Here is a 19,378-nt window from a genome sequence, read left to right on the forward strand (position 1 = left end):
ACAGCTAATCAGGCTGAAGAACAAGCACTGAATTTTATCAACAGCCAAATAGGTTTTGTGGAAAATTATTAATCATATTTTAATTCCTGAACAGGAGAAGAAAGCAATCATTTAATAACTATATAAAAATTGTGGTGTAAATATCGTTAAAAAGTATCAATAAACTTTGACCTCAAATTTTATGGGTAAGAGTAATGATTAAAGTTCCTTAAAACTATACAAAGTTTAGGAGACGTTATTAAATCTTACAATGTAACTTATGTTCTATTTACTGTTTAGCCGTCTCTAACTTTGAAATGACAGATAAGACGGGAGACAACATTCAACAGCACCCACCGTCAACTCTTAAGAAGTTCTTGTCTGAATTCACGCAACTAAACGCTGTAAGCTCATATAAAGTTACAAAATATAAGGTATGCTTCTTTTTAGTTTTCTGAGATTAAAAAAGTCTAACGTTGTGTTTTAAGAAGAGTGCCATTTTAAAATTTAATAAAAATAGTTTCTAGGAAGTTTGCTAGAAACAGTAGTTTAGAATATATACATGTAGATAACCTTGCATGTTAAATTCAAATGACTTATCGGATCCACAACAACAGATTAACTGCCCCACCTGTTTCATTAATTTGTGGTCGTAATTTATTAATCAGAAGATTATTAAGCTCAAGCGACTTATCAGATCCACGACAACAGATTACCTGCATTAATTTGTGGTCGTAATTTATTAATCAGAAGATTATTAAGCTCAAGCGACTTATCAGATCCACGACAACAGATTACCTGCATTAATTTGTGGTCGTAATTTATTAATCAGAAGATTATTTTGATACTTTAAACTTTTCTCGTTGCCTCCTTTGCACGATCTCTGATGTACTACTACGTCACATTCACTGTTGGGATATCCTAAGAGCTTCCCCATGTTAATATTACTTTGAAATAGACCTTGTAACTAACATTAGATGTTTTATATCACAATGTTAATAATGTAACAAAGTTTCCTAAAATACTTTTAAGATTGTTCACCAAATAAACCTCTATTTAACAATACTGACCAAAATAATGGATCGGCAGTGAAAGAAAAGTTAACACCATCACTTGCCTGACCAAAATAATGGAGCGGCAGTGAAAGAAAAGTTAACACCATCGCTTGCCTGACCAAAATAATGGAGCGACGGTGAAAGAAAAGTTAACACCATTACTTATCTGACCAAAATAATGGAGCGACGGTGAAAGAAAAGTTAACACCATCACTTGCCTGACCAGAATAATGGAGCGGCAGTGAAAGAAAAGTTAATTCCATCATTTGACAGTTTGTCCTTTTGTTAACATGGCAAACTGTATCCGTAGATTGTCCTTTGATTTCTAGCCTGTGTATCAAGTTGAATGTGCTGTTGTCATTTTTAATGATCGTAAACTTATTGATCAGATGTTGAAGTATCGTCTCACAATAGTCAAATAGTATAAAATTTACATTCGAACAGCAATAAAAACTTTGAGTTGTTTTTTACTAAATTAATACACAACAGTAGTGGTAATTTTTACTGTAAAGTGTATTTTAACTTCTATACACTTTAATTTTGACAGCGTTATTCCAGATTTATTTCTTCAATACAATGTTTAACCGTGTTTATAAAATTACAAAAAAAATGTAAGTAGTTATATAAGGAAATTAAAAAAATAAAATGTTTTTAAACGAAAGTGGCTTTCCAAATAAAATTCATGGTGACGTCTTATACGGTGAATTTAATGAATGAATCTAAACAGTCAAACCGAAACGTTCCCAAATTACTTTTGTCAACAATGTTGTCGTGTATTGGCAACCATGCATTAACTATGAAATTTTCATCATATAAGCTTTTCACAAAAACCTATCCATATATTGACTTAAGAGTTGTATTTAAATCTGAATGTAGATTACAACCTTTTTTTCCCAGATAAAATAACACTTTTAGACAACATCTAAAATGGTATATGAATTTAAATGTCCTAGATACAGTTTCGGGTGGATTGGATCATCCGCTAGAAAGCTATAAAAACATACGAATTTTACGAACAATAACAAATTAAATTATACGTAATCATGCCTTCAATGTGATGTGGAATTACATCACAGCTTATTTAACTTATTTAGCAAGCGGGTTGCGATAAAAAAGGTTCACGCAAAAAAAAAGACTTGAGGTTGAATGTTAAGGCCATAACTTAATAAAATAGGTTTGGCTGTTAACCTATTCGCGGATATATATAAACTCTATATATACAAAATGGAAAAACAAGTCATATTTAAATGTTAGGCTTGGAGGGTAATGAAAATTCTTATAGCGTCATGACATTAATGTCATGTTACAGAAATTTGGTATTTTTTGGTTATTTTGTGACTGAAAAACTCCATTCAAATTTACTATAAGTAATTTGTTTTTTTAGTTATATTATAGACTCGCGGTTTATTATGTGGTCTTGAGGTGAGTGCAGTCAAACAATCTGAGATCTGAAAGGTAAAAAGTGTTTAAAATTCTATTTCAGAATTACAGGTTAACCGAAACCTTTTCAAAACGGTTTGATTCTTATGTTTACAACTCTAGATGATGGTTTAAAAGAAAATTAAGAAATAAGATAGTCTCTTTGCAGCTTTAGATGTGAGAGCAAAATGTCTGGGTTCAAGGTTTATTACCAAGCATAATTAATCCAATAGTTTAAGGTATAAATAAATGTATATATATGTCAGGTTTTTATGTATGGATAGGCCAGAATTATTTTACACTAGGTGTCTGTGACTTGTTGGCGAAAAATTTAAACAATAAAGAAACAGCAAACAGTCCATTTGTTTAAAAATAAGTACTTTTTAACATATTACCAGAAAAAAATTAATTTTTGACCAAAACTACCAACGCTATAGCTATTGTATTTTTAAAAAATGTATTGAAAACTTATATTTTCATATTTTTGGGGTAGGAAGATGAACTTGCTGTATGCTATTAAAAATGGAAGACTTTTCAAGAAAACTCCCAATACTTATCACATGATTTATTGTGAGATTTTCGGCTATGTTCGATTTTACTACACTTCTCAAGAAAAGGAAGGGAGTTAGGAATAGGAATTTTCTTTTAGAATTATTAAATCTAGAAGCTTAATAGGGCTTCGTTTCAGATTTACTCCATATTTAACTTTGTTTCTATTTTAAACATATAATTTTTTTTATCTGTGGAAGTGATGTATTATGTTTTATTAAAGTCACAATGTCACACTTAATTGTGTTTCAAGATAATATATTAAAACAAGTCAAACGTACACACAAATGTTCATTACACAGTTAATTACCACAGCTGTATCCAGAGCTAATTTGGCAGTTTCTTTTAGGCTTTAAATTAATACAAATTGGTCTACTTAATCCAAACTATTTCTTAGACTTATCCATTGCATTCGTTGCTTTGACCTTTACACAAAGTTTGTTTCCTAATTATTATGAAACACGATAACACTTGAAAGATTTGGACATTAATAACGAAAGACAACAACTAAGAAGGTCTGGTGATTGCTCCGGACAGACAAGTTCTAGCTTAGATTTTCTTTCTTGATAACTTGTTTTTTTATATAAGTCCAGAAGAAATTTAGTCATAAAGAACAAAAATATTTTTAAACGTCTTTTACGTCATCTATAAGATGATATTACAGAGTTTATATAAATTAACTAATACTTAAAAACCAAAAATGTTTGGATTATTGGGGATCACCAGTGTGGTTATACTTTTCATAAGACATTAGTATTAGGCTTATCATATCAGGGTTAAGGGACTGAATAAAGAATCTAGTGTTAAAAAGGCCTAATAATGATGTCTTATGACATGTATAATTAAGTTTGGTCATACTTCTCCAGCTTCGAGCAGACATTCACACCATAACATGTTGTGATTATCACTCCTGACAATATATTCGCTGGCTGTTAGTTTCATTCCACTTTGGTTATTGTAAACCTAAATTTCGTAGGACGCGTTGTGATCTTTTTTAACGGTTAACGGGTTTTATTATTTGATTTATTAAATGTTGTGTTTAAACAAATATTAAAAAATCTCAGTTACCGTGTATATATATATTCATATTGAAAATAGATAAGACCAAACTTTATCCAAAATCTAGAAATATTTCAACATATTTAGAATTTCATTTTAGTAGTTTCCATGTCAGAATTGTTTTATTTCTACAAATTATTGTAGTAGCTCTCATCTCAAAGTTATATATTCATATAAATGAATGCATTATTGTAATAGCTCTCATTTCAGTGGTATTTATTCCTACCAATCTACGTATTATTGCAGTAGCTCCCATTTCAGTGTTATTTATTCCTACCAATCTACGTACTATTGTAGTAGTTCCCATCTCAGTGTTATTTATTCCTACAGATCGATGCATTATTGTAGTAGCTCCCATCTCATTGCTATTTATTTCTACCAATCTATGCATTTTTGTAGTAGCTCCCATCTCACTGCTATTTATTCCTACCAATCAATACATTATTGTAGTAGCTCCCATCTCAGTGTTATTTATTCCTACCAATTTATACATTATTGTAGTAGCTCCCATCTCACTGCTATTTATTCCTACCAATCAATACATTATTGTAGTAGCTCCCATCTCAGTGTTATTTATTCCTACCAATTTATACATTATTGTAGTAGCTCCCATCTCACTGCTATTTATTCCTACAAATCGATGCATTATTGCAGTCGCTATTATCTGAGTGTTTTTTTTTGTATACACATTAATTATGATGATTGTTTGTAATAATATTCATGATGTCAGAAAAACACATGGGTTCAAGAAGTCTTAATATAAAACGATAAAAACCATATAACCCTAGCACTTTCGAAAGTTGGACCTTTTTTCTTCAGGGGAAATCAGTTTGTTCCTGAAGAAGAAAAGTACAATTTTCGAAAACGCTCCGGTTACAGTGTTTTTAATTATAATAATATTTGGTGTTTCGGCCAAAATACATCCATGGTGCTGATCTCAATAGAGATCTTACATCTAATCTATTGTCCTTAATTACAGTTTTTTTCCATAAATAAATGTGTTTGCTTGCTACTCATACTTTATTCTTAATTTTTAGTTCGCAACTTACTAACATTTACCTTACTGTTAGAAAATTCGCAAAAAGACGAAAATTAATTATTTTAAACTCATTTCAATAATTATAGAAAAAGCTTAGGATTTTAATGGATAGTCTACATGGTTTCACTAAAGGAAAATCTTTCCTTACAAATCTTTTGACATTCTTTGAAAAGGTCACTGCTTATGTAGATGAGGGTAAGGGTATAGAATTAATGTATCTGGATTTTCAGAAATCATTTTACAAGGTGCCACATAAAAGGCTTGAAGAAAAAATTATCTCTATAGTTGTGGGGGACAAGTTAGATAATTGGATAGAAAAGTGGTTGGATAGAGGAAAACAGAGGGTTGTTATAAATGGAATTTAGTCAAACTGGATTAATGTTACAAGTGGAGTACCGCAGGGCTCTGTCTTAGGACATTTGCTCATTAAATATGTTGATTATATTAAGGTTTTGGGTGATGTTAGCTCTGAAGAGGACGCTGCTACTTGACAAAAGGACTTAGATCCATTAGTGAGTTGAGCAAATAAATGACAGATTGGTTTTAGTTATAATAAGTGCAAGATAATGCATGTGGATAATCATAATTTGAATTACAAGTATAATTTGGATTGAAATAAACTTAACAGTATCATAAAAGAAAGGGATCTTGGTGTAGTAATTGATCAGTCTCATAAACCATCCAAGTAGTGTGCTGTTACTACTGGTAGGGCAAAAAGGAGTTTGGGTTGTATCTACAGAAATATCGAATATAAGTCTAAAAAGGTTATAATTTCATTGTCTAGGTCACTGGTTAAGCCACATATGAAGTATTGCGTTCATCTTGGGTTCATTATTTTGGGAAGGACATTGAATTGTTGGAAAGGTTTTCGGAGGAGGTTACTAGAATGGTTCCTGGGGTGGAAGGGTTGTCATATGAGGAGAGATGAAGAACTCTGAAATTGTTTTCTTTTGAAAAAAAAGAGTTAGAAGGGATCTGATTATGGTGTTTAAGATTGTAAAGAGAATTGATAGTGTTGATCTATTATATATTTTTCACACTTAAGGACGAGAATAGTAAGACTAGGTGACACAACTATAAATTTTGGTAAGGCAGGGGTCATCTTCAGCTAAGACAGTTTTATTTTTCTAACAGAATGATTCGCCTATGGAATGGGTTGCCTTCGGATGTTGTGTAGGCAGTAAATTTAAGCGAATTGAAGAAAGAGCTTGATAACTATGTGAATGATAAAGGCTAGCTTTAAGATTCTTTTTTAAATTTAATTATTTAACAATTTTAGTTTAGGTTAGAGGATCGGACAGCCGAGATGGGCCAATAGGTCCATTGTTATCCATAAACATTATGTTATGTGTAGTAAGCAAGATTAAACAAAATAGATATTGTCACACAAGTGTCATTTTATAATAATTGAACTAATACGTTTTAAACAAATACTAGTAAAACGTCAATGAAAAATATATCCAAAAGTATTTAGTAAAATATTTTAGAACTGTGATATTGAACACCCTATTACTTTAGCAAATATCATCTAATACGTGGCTACTTAAGACTGGAAAGTGTAGGAGTTACTGGTTAGTTTATTTGGTTGTTTCTAAAGTGTAGGAGTTACTGGTTAGTTTATTTGGTTGTTTCTATATAATGGATATAATTTTTAACTATCTTACTTTTAAATTAGCACAAAATATGATTTCATAAATTCACCTTGACATAAAATAAGAATGGTCACTAGATAGCAGCAGTGACGTTGATTTACCAGTGTGTGGTTTTGTTCTGTTTTTGTTTTCTCCTGTTTGTTGTTAAGCGCAAAGCTACATAATAGATTATCTGTGCTCTGCCTATCGATGGTATCGAAATCAAATTTTAAGCGTTATAAACCCTCATACTTTCGCTGTGGCACCGGAGGGAGAGAGCAGTGTGTTTTTAGATATAACAGAAGATCAATTACATTTTAAGTTTTATATGAATGAAATGAATACAATAAAGTAAATTTTGGAAATATGTGTATTTTTTAAGTTCTAGTTCTGGAAAAGATATGTTGATTACATATTGCAACAATGATAGTTATACCTTCTGTCCAACAGTAAATCAGCTTGTTGCAGCTTAAATAGTGTAGTAAGTTATTTCGTCCCTATGAATTCAAATGGCAAAGTACAGAGAACTAAACAAAAGTACATGAGTAAAAATTTTGAAAAATATATGATTTTTGCTGGAAAAAATTAATTGACGACAAGAACCTTTGTTTGCCTCCTATTCATTTATCAAATAACTTTATTCAACATTATGTCTTTTAATTACTATAAGTGATGACTGCAGTGCCATCTCAAAACTTGTTATATAACTACTTGGAAACATTTAAAATTTAAAAATGTGTACCATCACTTTATTATACTTTAGTGAGTTTGATATTTTAACATTACTTTAAAAGACCAGTTTATAATATATTTTACAGCTACAGCTTTAAACAATTACTTCTCACGTGATTTGATCATTTTGTATGTATCATTATTGGCCAATACAGATGGCGACTTTATTAAATTTGTATCAGTTGATATATAGTGTTTAGTTCCAAAGTAACTTCAAAATATAAAGTGCATTCCATGACTTTAGTGCATTTCTTTTATTATTACAAATTGTTTTATATAGATATTAAAATTATTATTTATGAAGTTAATATATTGATATATATATATATATGTATATATATATTTGATATATTGGGTTTCAGGAGATGGATTAAATGGTTAAGTCAGAAAATCCTGAAGCTCAAGTATATTCATCCCTAATTAAAAACATCTAGCAAAAAAAAAAGAATGGCAATTAGTCGACAGCATCTGCCGTTTATGCAGTTGTTCTTAACTGATTTGATTGTCACAATTATAAAGCTCCACATATAAGAAGCATGTTTAGCAACTCGAATCTTGAACCTTCGGGTGTACTTTAACAACTAGACCACTTTTGGACAAAAAGGAGAAGTGTTCGTAGTTCTTAAGTATACACTTTAATGACACTTAATGACTTCAGTTTAGAATAATAACCAGTTGAATATTTCACACGACAACACTATGGACTCAGCTTGATTTAGATTCCACCAAATGAGGAAAAGAGTCTCTGTTCGATTTTTATTATGTAACTGGCACATAGGATTATGAAGGTGAATGTGATACTTAGGGTTATCTCAAAGACGATCCATCCAACAGAGATCCCTGATTGTGTAAGCTAAAGAAGATGACTGAAGAGACTACCGTAATCTTCGCACTAATTCCAAAGAATATTAAAGATTGCTCATGTTCTATGGTAATAATTTGTAATTACAATCGCTACACAGACTGAAAGCACTGACACTATTATAGGAATTAATTGCAAGTGTGGTCATTTGCAAGTTCAGATGATGCATAAATTAAATTCCTTCTAGGAGTGGTTACATTACAAGGTTTTTCTGACGCAAAGATTCTCAATATTGTGATTATAAAAGCATGATAGATACGCAAGTTAATCTGTTTTGATGAAATAGAGATCTTTAACGTGGAATCACATTTGAAAAAAAAAGGGAAAAATAATTCCATCAGGGAAGAAACAGGCTGCTGCACGCCAGATTTAGTGGATTAGTAACTTGTCATCGAAACTAACACTTAAGTGATTTCAACCAATTCTATGCGATTTCTTATTATCTTGTCGGTAATACAACTTTCCCAGAATGATACAGAGTATACTGAGAAAGCTTTTAAGGATAACTGAGAAAATGTCTAGGTAAATTCTTCATACTATCAGGTTAACGTTCTGACCTACAGCGAGGAAACAGCTCACTTGTCAGTGTTGGATGTTCATAAGGTATAGGTCCATAAAGGCAAAGTAAACAGCCACAAGTCCAAGTAAAAATGCTAGTTTGTCCTCAAGATGCACGTGCAAAAGATAATATATGCTATACTATTCGCAACCATACCAGTTAAGTCATCAAATACATCTTAGATGAATTTTTGGGACATTGTATTGCTCAAATTGGCTCTTGAAAGTCATCCTTCATCCACCGTCGTTTGTAAAATAAATAGGATAATATTAATCTCAGTGCATTGTGCAAAATTATTTTAGAGTGGAAACTGCACTGCAGAACAGTAGTTCAAAATCAAGACCATCACTTAATAACCACTAGTGTAGAAGAAGATGCTGTACGACCTAAGCAGTAACCTTTGTATCATTATTATAGAACATGACTTCCCTTCGTACGAACAAGCAGATTATTACCTTACGGTTTTTGAAGAGTCCATTTGGTTGAAAAAGCAACATTGTTTGGTGAACATGGTAAGCTGCAGCGTTCAAGTATACCCTGAATGTCAGTCATTATTTTAAATGAATTGAAGAAGCTAACGCTTGTCACCAAAGCATTCCCTACACCGACTCACTACTTCAAGCAGCTTGCATCGCCTCACAAACACGAGCAAAGTCGAGTGCCCCATACGGTTTTTCACCATATATATTTTTTTTCTTTAATATCAGTAGAGGAAAACACGGCACACGATTCATCAAATCACGCCACATGCTAACAGTTATTTATTGCTTTGAGTTTGTTCTGTAAGCAATAACGGAAGTTGTGGCTTCCTATTTGTGTCTGAGATGCCCGTTTTTCATTGGATGACAGTTTTTGCATTGTGCTTGAGATGACCAGTTTTTATTGGATGACAGTTTTTGCATCGTGCTTCAAATGACCAGTTTTTTATTAGATGACAGTTTTGCATCGTGCTTCAGATGACCAGTTTTTATTAGATGACAGTTTTTGCATCGTGCTTGAGACGACCAGTTTTTATTGGATGAGAGTGTTTGCATCGTGTTTCACATTGTACAGTTAGAAATAGTCGAATTCTGACCACAACTGGAGGAATCAATTAACTATGTCATTTTCTGTTGTGTAACAGACGTTGCACTTTACAAGTATGTTCACTTGTCGTTATTTTCAGTTACCAGCAGCTGTCAATCATACTTTTTCCCCCTTAATTTTGCAGACGTATTTCCTCTTGTTTGCCATCTTTTCTAGATTTGGATGACAGATTTCTTTCAACAGTTAGTCAAAGAAATAGTATTTGATAACTATATTTTGAATGACGGGCAATCACTCTCATGCACTTCAAAGTCGGACAAATCATTGTTCTTACAGACGGTTTTTCAGACTATATGTGACATTCCTACATCTCTATATTGATATGGCTGAAGCAATCATCTGACATATCAATCTATTTTGTAAATGCAAGTAAATAAGATGCCTACAAGTGTATTAGAATTAGGGTTTGTTTGTTTTTTTGTTTTTCTAGTAAATAAAAAGTACCTAAATGCAGTAGTTTTAGAAAATTTTGTTACTGATTTTTGCACTGTCATCTTGATCGTTATTGCCTATTTCTTTAATATTTTGAATGCATTATCTTAATAACGGATAGCTAAAACGCTATGATGTTTTGAAGATTAAGATTTTGCTGTTAAATATTGTAAAGTTATTTCCAGATATGTGTTTCCTGCTTGAAAACATTACATTGTTTTTCACAGGAAGATGTCCCCAGTGGCACAGCGGTTTATCTGCGAACTAGAAACTAGATAGCTTCAGTATAACTTTACTTGATTTTTTCTATTCGATAATTCAAAATACTCACAACAAATTCTAAATTATCATCTTACCAAATTATCTTTATTTTCTTCCACTGTATAACTTTCAATAGTAGAGTTTTGTACTTTTTTTACTAAATATTTCCACACACTTACAGTTTGGACAACATGCAATAACATTATGAAATCAATATTTCGCAATGGATATTATAATTTTTATTTTCAGACTTGTAAGGACTTATTTCACTTCATAGGTTTATTTTTTATACTAAACTTTTAATGGTAACTGTTGGCCGTTTAAATTTTAAGAAACTATATACTATATATATATATATATATGTACATGAAAAACACATTTGTTTTCACAGGCAAACACTGAAAAACATATAATGAACTTTACTATAAATACAGCCACCACCGTTAGAACGTCTGTAATTACCAGTATACTCGTAATAGGTCCTTTACATTATCCAAATAATCTATGAAATTTTTTTTTCTTCTCATCATTGAAAATATTCTATACAGGAAGACTAGAAATTGTGTATCACACTGGGGACAACGGATAAAAACGGACAGAATTTTTTTACTTAATCCAAAACCAACTTGTTTTGTTATTTCCCTATTTTATTGCCCACATTATACTATGATTTTCTTTTCTTTTTGCAATCACAATATATGCTGTCGTCTTACACAAATGTGAACCTTTCAAAGAGATCTGAGGCAATAATAAGCTTCAAAATAAAACCGCGAAAAGAACAACAGTTATTAAATATTTTCTCATAAGGTCTTTGTGTTTTTGACTGTAATAAATACACCCATTTTGATATATATTTTGACGTCTTAGTCTGTTGATTCAATACCGTTTATATACGAATCACTGGCTGATTTATCCAAGTAACACGCGACTAAGAAAAGATTGTTTAACTGGCATTATCATTGCTACTGGAAAGTATCCAATCATGTATCCTTTGCTCTTTATCATTTTTATTTAATCTAGTCTCTAAACCAAAATTAGACAAAAGTTCTCCTAACGTTTCTTCTTTCGGTCCGCTTCGCTCTGAGGGTTCGGGTGTTTTACTAATAGTACTAGCCCGTGGGCTTCGACAGAATAGCCATTTGTCTCCTATATACTTGTATACTTCTTTAATGTCATAGCGCTTTGAGGGTTTGGGGTCCATCAGACGTCTGAAAAGTCGGAGTAAACGTGGCGTGAATTTTTTAAAGTCTTTGGGTGTTCGCGTGGTCTTTCTCTTTTGCCACTGCACAAATTCTGTGAAGTTTGGATCAGTAATGTCAGCTTTCTCCCATGGGAATTTGGCAAGAAGGGCTCCAAAGATCAACATACCCATCTGCCACACGTCAGAGCCGAATTCAACATTGTATCCCTCGAGGTGAACTGCTTCCCAGATTTCTGGTGGACAAGTTGGCAGAGAACGAGTGCGTTTCTTTACTAGCGTTCCTGCCCGCCGCGTGAGGCCAAAATCGGTTAGTTTTACTTTGGAAAAGTCTGGTTGAAAAATCAAGATGTTTTCTGCTCGAACATCTCTGTGAACTAAATCTTTGCTATGCATAAATTCAAGTGCTGATGTAACTTGTTTCACCACGAGTTTAACGTCATTCTCTTCTATGCCATTCTGCTGTTCAATTACTTTCCATAAATCGCCAGAGGGAGCTACTTCCTGGGCAAAGATGTATTGATCTGTTGTATTGAAAGCCACATCATAAGTGTCAAGGATGTTCGTGTGAGGGGATAGAAAGTAACTATAATGAAATTCTATTTGAAAATCTTTGAGAGTCGTGGTTGCTTTCGGAATTGCTTTTAAAGCAACCTCTACTTTCCGTTCTTTGTGTATAGCCAGCATCACTTTCCCATAGTCTCCCGATCCAATTTCTTTTAGTATATCATAATGATCAGGCAAGTCTGTCATCTGCAGTTGAATGTCCCGAATTTTGTGAATACTGGACGTTCGTTTTGGGTTCATATTGGTGGCAAATTTCCCTTTAAAAATTCATCCAAAAATACAGTGCTGTATAGGAAAAAACAAACAATAAAAATAAGTATCAAAACAGAGTATGTAAAATGTATACCTTAACTGGTGTTGCACCAGTATTGAAAAGACACAAAATAGAATTACGAGAGAAAAAGAAATGTAGTTTTCCCTTTAAAAATTGTGAAAAAATGTTACATTTTACTAAAAATACTACATTATTTGTTTCGACAATTAACACTTATATTAACATAACCTTTCTACTTTAATCATCCTTAATATAAAATAACTAATCTTCATTAATCCTTTTACTGGGATGAGTAATATTGTTTTTAATTTTACAAATAAAACGTTTTAGGACGAAGACTATTTATTCACAACTTTTTTATTATGAAAAACGGTTTTAGATTATTTGTATTTATTCAAATACCTGTTATCGATATTCTGATACTTATCAAAACAATTGGACAAATTCTCTAAAAATTATTATATCTAGTGTTGCATAAATCAGATAACAAATTCACAGAAATTGTAAAAGCGTGTTCACGTAACATATAAGGTGAGTTTAGTTTTATAAATATTTTAAATAACGCTCTCAAACGTTGTTGATAACTTTTACAGCAAGGGGTAAACAAAGTGGACTTGAGTTGTTTAAATATCCTGTACAAATTGAAAATACACAAAGAAAACGGATGAATGAATACGAAATTACAATGGTGACAAAAACCATACGAAATATTTACAACTAAACAAAATCGACAGTTATCCAAGAATGAAAGTTGAACGGATTATATAATTTCTCCAAAGGTTTTAGATCAGTTTATCATACAATCAATGCAACCTTTATCAGACGCTTTACAATCAATGCAACCTTTATCAGACGCATTACAATCAATGCAACCTTTATCAGACGCTTCACAATCAATGCAACCTTTATCAGACGCTTTACAATCAATGCAACCTTTATCAGACGCTTTACAATCAATGCAACCTTTATCAGAAGTTTTACAATCGATGCAATCTTTATCCATCTTTATATATGCAATATATCCAATGAAAATAAGAAAGAAAGCCATGATGTCAAGTAAAGCATCCTTGAAGAGTAGTAAAGTTTTACACTTTTTTTTCCTTAGTAAATCGTCTCTTTTGTATGTGTGTTAGAATGCATTAATAGAAAAAAATTATATTAAATAACTTGTTTTTGTTTACAATGAAAAGCGTTTAAATGATAGCCCAATTTATTTAACTCAAGCTATAGTTAATGAATGTTTTATGCATTTTCATTAGACCGTCTGAGCATGTGACAGATCTTCTTGTGAGTTATATTTTCCATTCACGATATCCAAGACATGAGAAGTTCTCAATGTTCTTTTCAACGAACCTGAACATTTACAACTGCAATGAAACGTAAAATGCAGCAGACAATTCAATGACTGTCTGGTAGTAGTACAAGAAACGCTTTGACTCCCAAATATCTACATGAAGCGGAGCATGATAGTCCAAGATTTCCTAGTAAATAAACAGAGAGGCGAATTTTAGAAATCTTTGGATTAGATATTTCATGCACTTTCGCTTAAAAATTCAGCTTAATTCTATAAGTCGGTTATCTTTTCATTACACAAACACGGGACAATCAATCCGTGTTTCTCACGAACTTTTGTTTAAAAATTCTGCTTAGTTCTGTAAGTCAGTTATATTTTATTATACAAACACGTGACCATGAATCCATGTTTTTTTATGAACCTTGTAATACGAGAAGGTACTATGTATGAAAAGCATGTGTCCTAATGTAAGAAAATAAAATGACACCATGATGGAATAGCATACTCTGTGGAGGGAGTGACTAAATAGCACAGCTATATTTTTCTCATGGGATTATAAATGTTGGTAATTCTCACTGGTCATTATGCGCTTAAGAAACTCTACTCCTAATTGTGTTCTGAACTCACGAAATGAAGCCTTTTTCACTACATTTCTATTTTTAAATACCCTTCAAAATTTCATTAATGCAGTAAATGTTGAAAAGTAATTATATTGTACTAAGTCGGTACTAAACTACAATAGAAATTCTTAAAAACAAAAACGGGTTTTCACTACATTAATATATGTAATCCAATTTGACCAGCTACAGGAGTCGTCATCAGGCTTAATGAATCATTATTTAGATTGATTTTACTTGTATTGTATTTACTATTACTAAAACTTTTGAAGCATTCAATATTAAGTTTAAAAAAATCACTTTTCAGTGCTTTATATTAGAAAAACAAAGGAGATTCTGGATTTTAAAGGATTTTCTGTGTATCAAACTCGAATTATGTATAATAAACTGAGCTTGTTTAAAATGATATTAAGAATGTGAAATAAGAAAGTTCCACTCCTATCAATTTTTATCTTGGTACGTTCAGTTAGTGTTTGTTTGTTTTGAAGTTCGCGCAAAACTACACGAGGGCTATCTAGCCGTCCCTAATTTAGCTTTGAAAGACTAGAGGGAAGGCAGCTAGTCATCATATCATCACCCAACGCCAACTCTTAAAATACTCATTTACCAACGAATAGTGGAATTGACAGAAACATTATAACGTCCCCATGGCTGAAAGTGCGAGCGTGTTTGGTAGGATGGGGATTCGAACCCGCGACCCTCATATTGCGACTCAAGCACCCTAACTACCAGGCCATGCCGGGCCTAGTGTAAGTGTATAATATCATTATTAGCATATTTTACAAGCTATCTGCAACTTTAAACTTGTATGTGTTATTGCAAGACTTTCTAATTACAGATGTCACGAATGTAGTGTAGTAGTTAGCGTACCCGAAATGTGAATGATGCCACGGTTCGAGTCCCGTTACCGTAAAAACGATCGCCGTACTTTGGGTCTTTGGGTGAGTTAAAGGAGTGACGGTCAAATCCTATTTTTAAATCAGATAAGAGTAGCTAAAAAGTTGGCGGTGGACGCTATTAACTAGCTGCTTTCAATTAGTCTATCAGTCAAAGTTTGAGAGTTTACGAACGACTAGCGCAGATAACGTTTGTGTACCTTTGCGCGAAAGTTCTGACATGAGGTAATTTTCAAGATAACTTCAGTTCAAGGCCCAGCTCTGATGATCATATTTAGTTTTTCTTGGAAATACAGTTCTTGTACGATGTAAGAAATACTTAATTATGCCTACAAAGTGGGGTTGCATAATAATCGAGACTCTCATTTATACTGACTGTTGGAATTCTTTCTGGCTTCATGGGTTAAGCCAACTATCCATTAAAGCTTTTCCAAGTGGCTCTTTCTCTGGAATCAATGCAAAACAAATCATTCGAACATAAAATATGCGCTTTCCCGCTAAAACTCGAATAGAGTTGGTGAGTCATTCGCGGCTCAATGTGTTTCGCAATAAAAACTGCTGTATGGTTTATATTATACTAGTACCTTTGGAACGTCCATTGCGACTCTGAAAAAATTATTCACCATTTTTAGCTTAACCAGTTCATAATGGTATTTCTCCTTTACGAAATTTGCATTAGAAAATACTTGAAAAAGTGCTTAGTGTAATGGAAAGATTATGCTCTTTCCCGTACAGATAAGGAGCACATCCGTTTCAAAATGTCAAAGAACCCTGTTTAAAGAAATGATGAGCACTTTCATAGATTTTAAAACAAGTCTGGTGTTATAATAGCATTGTTTTTCCTGTTCAAAATATCAAAACTTGCATGCAACCTCAAAGGGGTTTGAGTATTAAGAAAACGAAATAAAAACAAAATGGCAAGATTCGCTATAGATTTTTTTTTAAGTTTTCCCTTCACTTCCTATAAAACAGGTTAGTATTTTAAGATTAGAAGAGTGATAAATATTGGATATAATAAATGGAGATATTCACTCAACTGGTATTGGAAAATTTAGGGATTACCGTAACAGAAATATATATATATATTTAGACGAAGAGACTAAAATAACCAAAATACAGGAAAATTAAAATAGTCGTAAAGGCGAGAGGGCTAAGCCAATAGTAAGGCGATTAGAGAAACTGGTGTTACAGCGTAAATGGAATATATTTCTGAAATTTAGCTTTTGATGATAAATATCAGTAAAATGATCTCATTTAACAAAAAAACCCTTCAACGTTTTAGATATTGTAGATACGTCAAAGTGATTATAGATAGATAAATAGACTGGTTAATCTCGGTTCATTAATCTGGTACTTTAAACTCGGATCTTGGATTCTTTAAGAATAATGTGACGCGAAGGTTAATATTATTATCACTAACTCTAAAAGTAATGGGGACTTTTCGATTTATAACATTTCAAACATCAACGTGTGTATTGTCAATACAATATAATAAGATTGAAACTTACTTATTTTTAAAACCAGTGGCATTTAAGACGAAATCTCAGGGTCGCGGGTTCGAAACTCCATCACCGAACATGCTCACCCTTTCAGCCGTGGGAGCGTTAAAATGTGACGGTCAATCCCACTATTCGTTGGTAAAAGAGTAGCCCAAGAGTTAGGGACGAGTGGTATTACATAACAGGTATGTATCTCTTGAACTGTATAACTAACATTTAAATGGTGTGAGTGGTGGTAGTTTTAGGTTTAAATGACTGATAGATTACAAAGCTAAATCTGTCAGAGATAATTAGATATCTATTTATAAAAACAGGTAATTGGGGACATGGTGAGATGTATATAAAGGAGTTCACAGAATATGTAAAGGGGATCACCATTTTAATTCAACTCCTTATATATGCTTTGCACTTCTTAGTATAATGCTACATTATAATAAATGCTTACGTTTAGGATCTCTGGAAGTAGTCTAATACAAAATAACTATTCTTATTAGCCTTCTATAGCTGGATTTACTGTAGAAATGTAAAGGAGATCACATTAATTTCTACACCTGTCTTTGCTAATATACAGAGGTGGTATGCATTTCGGTGATGGGTTTCATATTTGTATTTTTAGAATGGATGGTAAAGAAAGTCGGCAGCAGAAGGGAAAACCTTCTTAGAATTTGTTTGCATTTTGTCTTTTTATTCTAGGTGCAATATAATCTGGTAAAGGAGAACACATGTGAAAAACACAGGTGATATTCATCTTCATCAGAGTGGAAAAATATGGCAGAATGTAGCTCGAGTGCTAGATTTTTGGTACAAGATTTTTTCATTAGTTATATTTTCAAGAACTGTATAAATCATACTTATAGGAGAAGATTTTTTCCAACATTTTCCAGTTGCAAAATGGACACTTAAGAAAGCCTGGCCCATAAAGAAAATAACAACAGTTGGGTACTTTCTTATTTGATGTAACAGTCAAATTGCGAAACGTTTCGTTCCGTAAATTGAGAAATAAAAAGAAAGTGCGTGTTTGAATTATCTGTAGTTGGATTATTCTATTAGCATAGCATAAGTTGCATTTACTAGCAGCTTATGAGCGAAACAAATTATAGTTGGCCGAATTTTGTTTTCTTAAAGTTTCTGAATTAAGTAGCCTATACGTTTATGACGATTCCTCAGTCCAGTTATTTACATATGATAGATAGCTACTGGACTATTTTTCTTTCACAATTTATGTTTTCATCGTAACACCCATATGGTCCTTCGAAAAATATTTATCAAGCTTATCATGAGTTAGAACAACTAGCACAAAATATTAGGGGTACCGGAAAGTAAGGTCGTTTTTTGTTCTTTATACAGTAAAATATATTTTGAAAGGTAATTTTTCATTTTCTCAACCAGTTACATAATTACCATTATTATTGACAATGTGCCATCTTTCAATCAAGCTTTCAATTTCTCGTTAATAGATGGAAGCTTCCTTTGAGATAAAGAATTCTGGGAGAGCAGTTTTGATGCCATCAATATTTCTGAAGGTTTATCGCTGAAAAATTACTGTATAGATCTAAATAAACGGTAATCTGAAGGGGCACAATGTCAGGAGAGTATGGAGGGTGAGGCAGAACTTCCCAATCCAAATATCTGATCTTGTTCTGAGTCATTCTTGCAGAATATAGTCTTGCATTGTCATCCTGCTGAATGACTCCTTTTCTGTTGATCAGTTATTGACATTTTTCAATGAGAGCAAACGGCCCAATTGTTGACAATAAAGGTCTGCAGTTATAGTTTGATTTGATTTCAATAACTTAAAGCGAATTATGCCGACTCTCTCCCACCAAACGGATAACACGACTTTCTGCGGGTTTAAACCTGGTTTGGCTGTTGGAATTGGATTCAGGCCAGGGCTAAGCCACTGATTCTTGCGCTTCGTGTTGACATAAAGGACCCCTTTTCTTATCTCCTGTAACAATCCGATGAAAAAATGGTTCTCTCTCATGTATGGTTATCAATGAATTAGAAATAGTTATGCGCTGGGCTTTGTTGTTATCTGACAGTTTGTGTGGAACCCAAACTCTTTGTCTATTGACTCAGCTTCTGACTTCAGGAGGTCATTGTCCAACTCTACTGCTCTCTCTCTCTGAACAATCGCAAGCTGAGAGGTCAAAATCACCTGACCTAAATATTCTGTACCACCGCTGGCATTTGCGGACACTCAAAACATCTTTATAAATCCCACAAATGTTTTTGGTTGCCTCCGTTGCCTTGTTACCTTTTTGAAACTCATAAAGCATGCAATGTCGAATGCTATTCTCGTTAGGAATGTGGTCACTCACTTTTTCTGATTAGAGGAAAACTATTTTTTGTTAACAGAAAATTGGTGAA

General features: G+C 32.7%; 1 pseudogene; it reads right to left on the bottom strand.

Annotated features, from left to right (window-relative positions):
- Positions 1-10,747: 10,747 nt before the first annotated feature.
- Positions 10,748-19,378, bottom strand: part of LOC106458367 — a 55,038-nt pseudogene continuing 46,407 nt past the window's right edge.

Source organism: Limulus polyphemus, unplaced genomic scaffold (assembly GCF_000517525.1).
Source record: "Limulus polyphemus unplaced genomic scaffold, Limulus_polyphemus-2.1.2 Scaffold452, whole genome shotgun sequence".
NCBI classification, from domain to species: domain Eukaryota; kingdom Metazoa; phylum Arthropoda; class Merostomata; order Xiphosura; family Limulidae; genus Limulus; species Limulus polyphemus.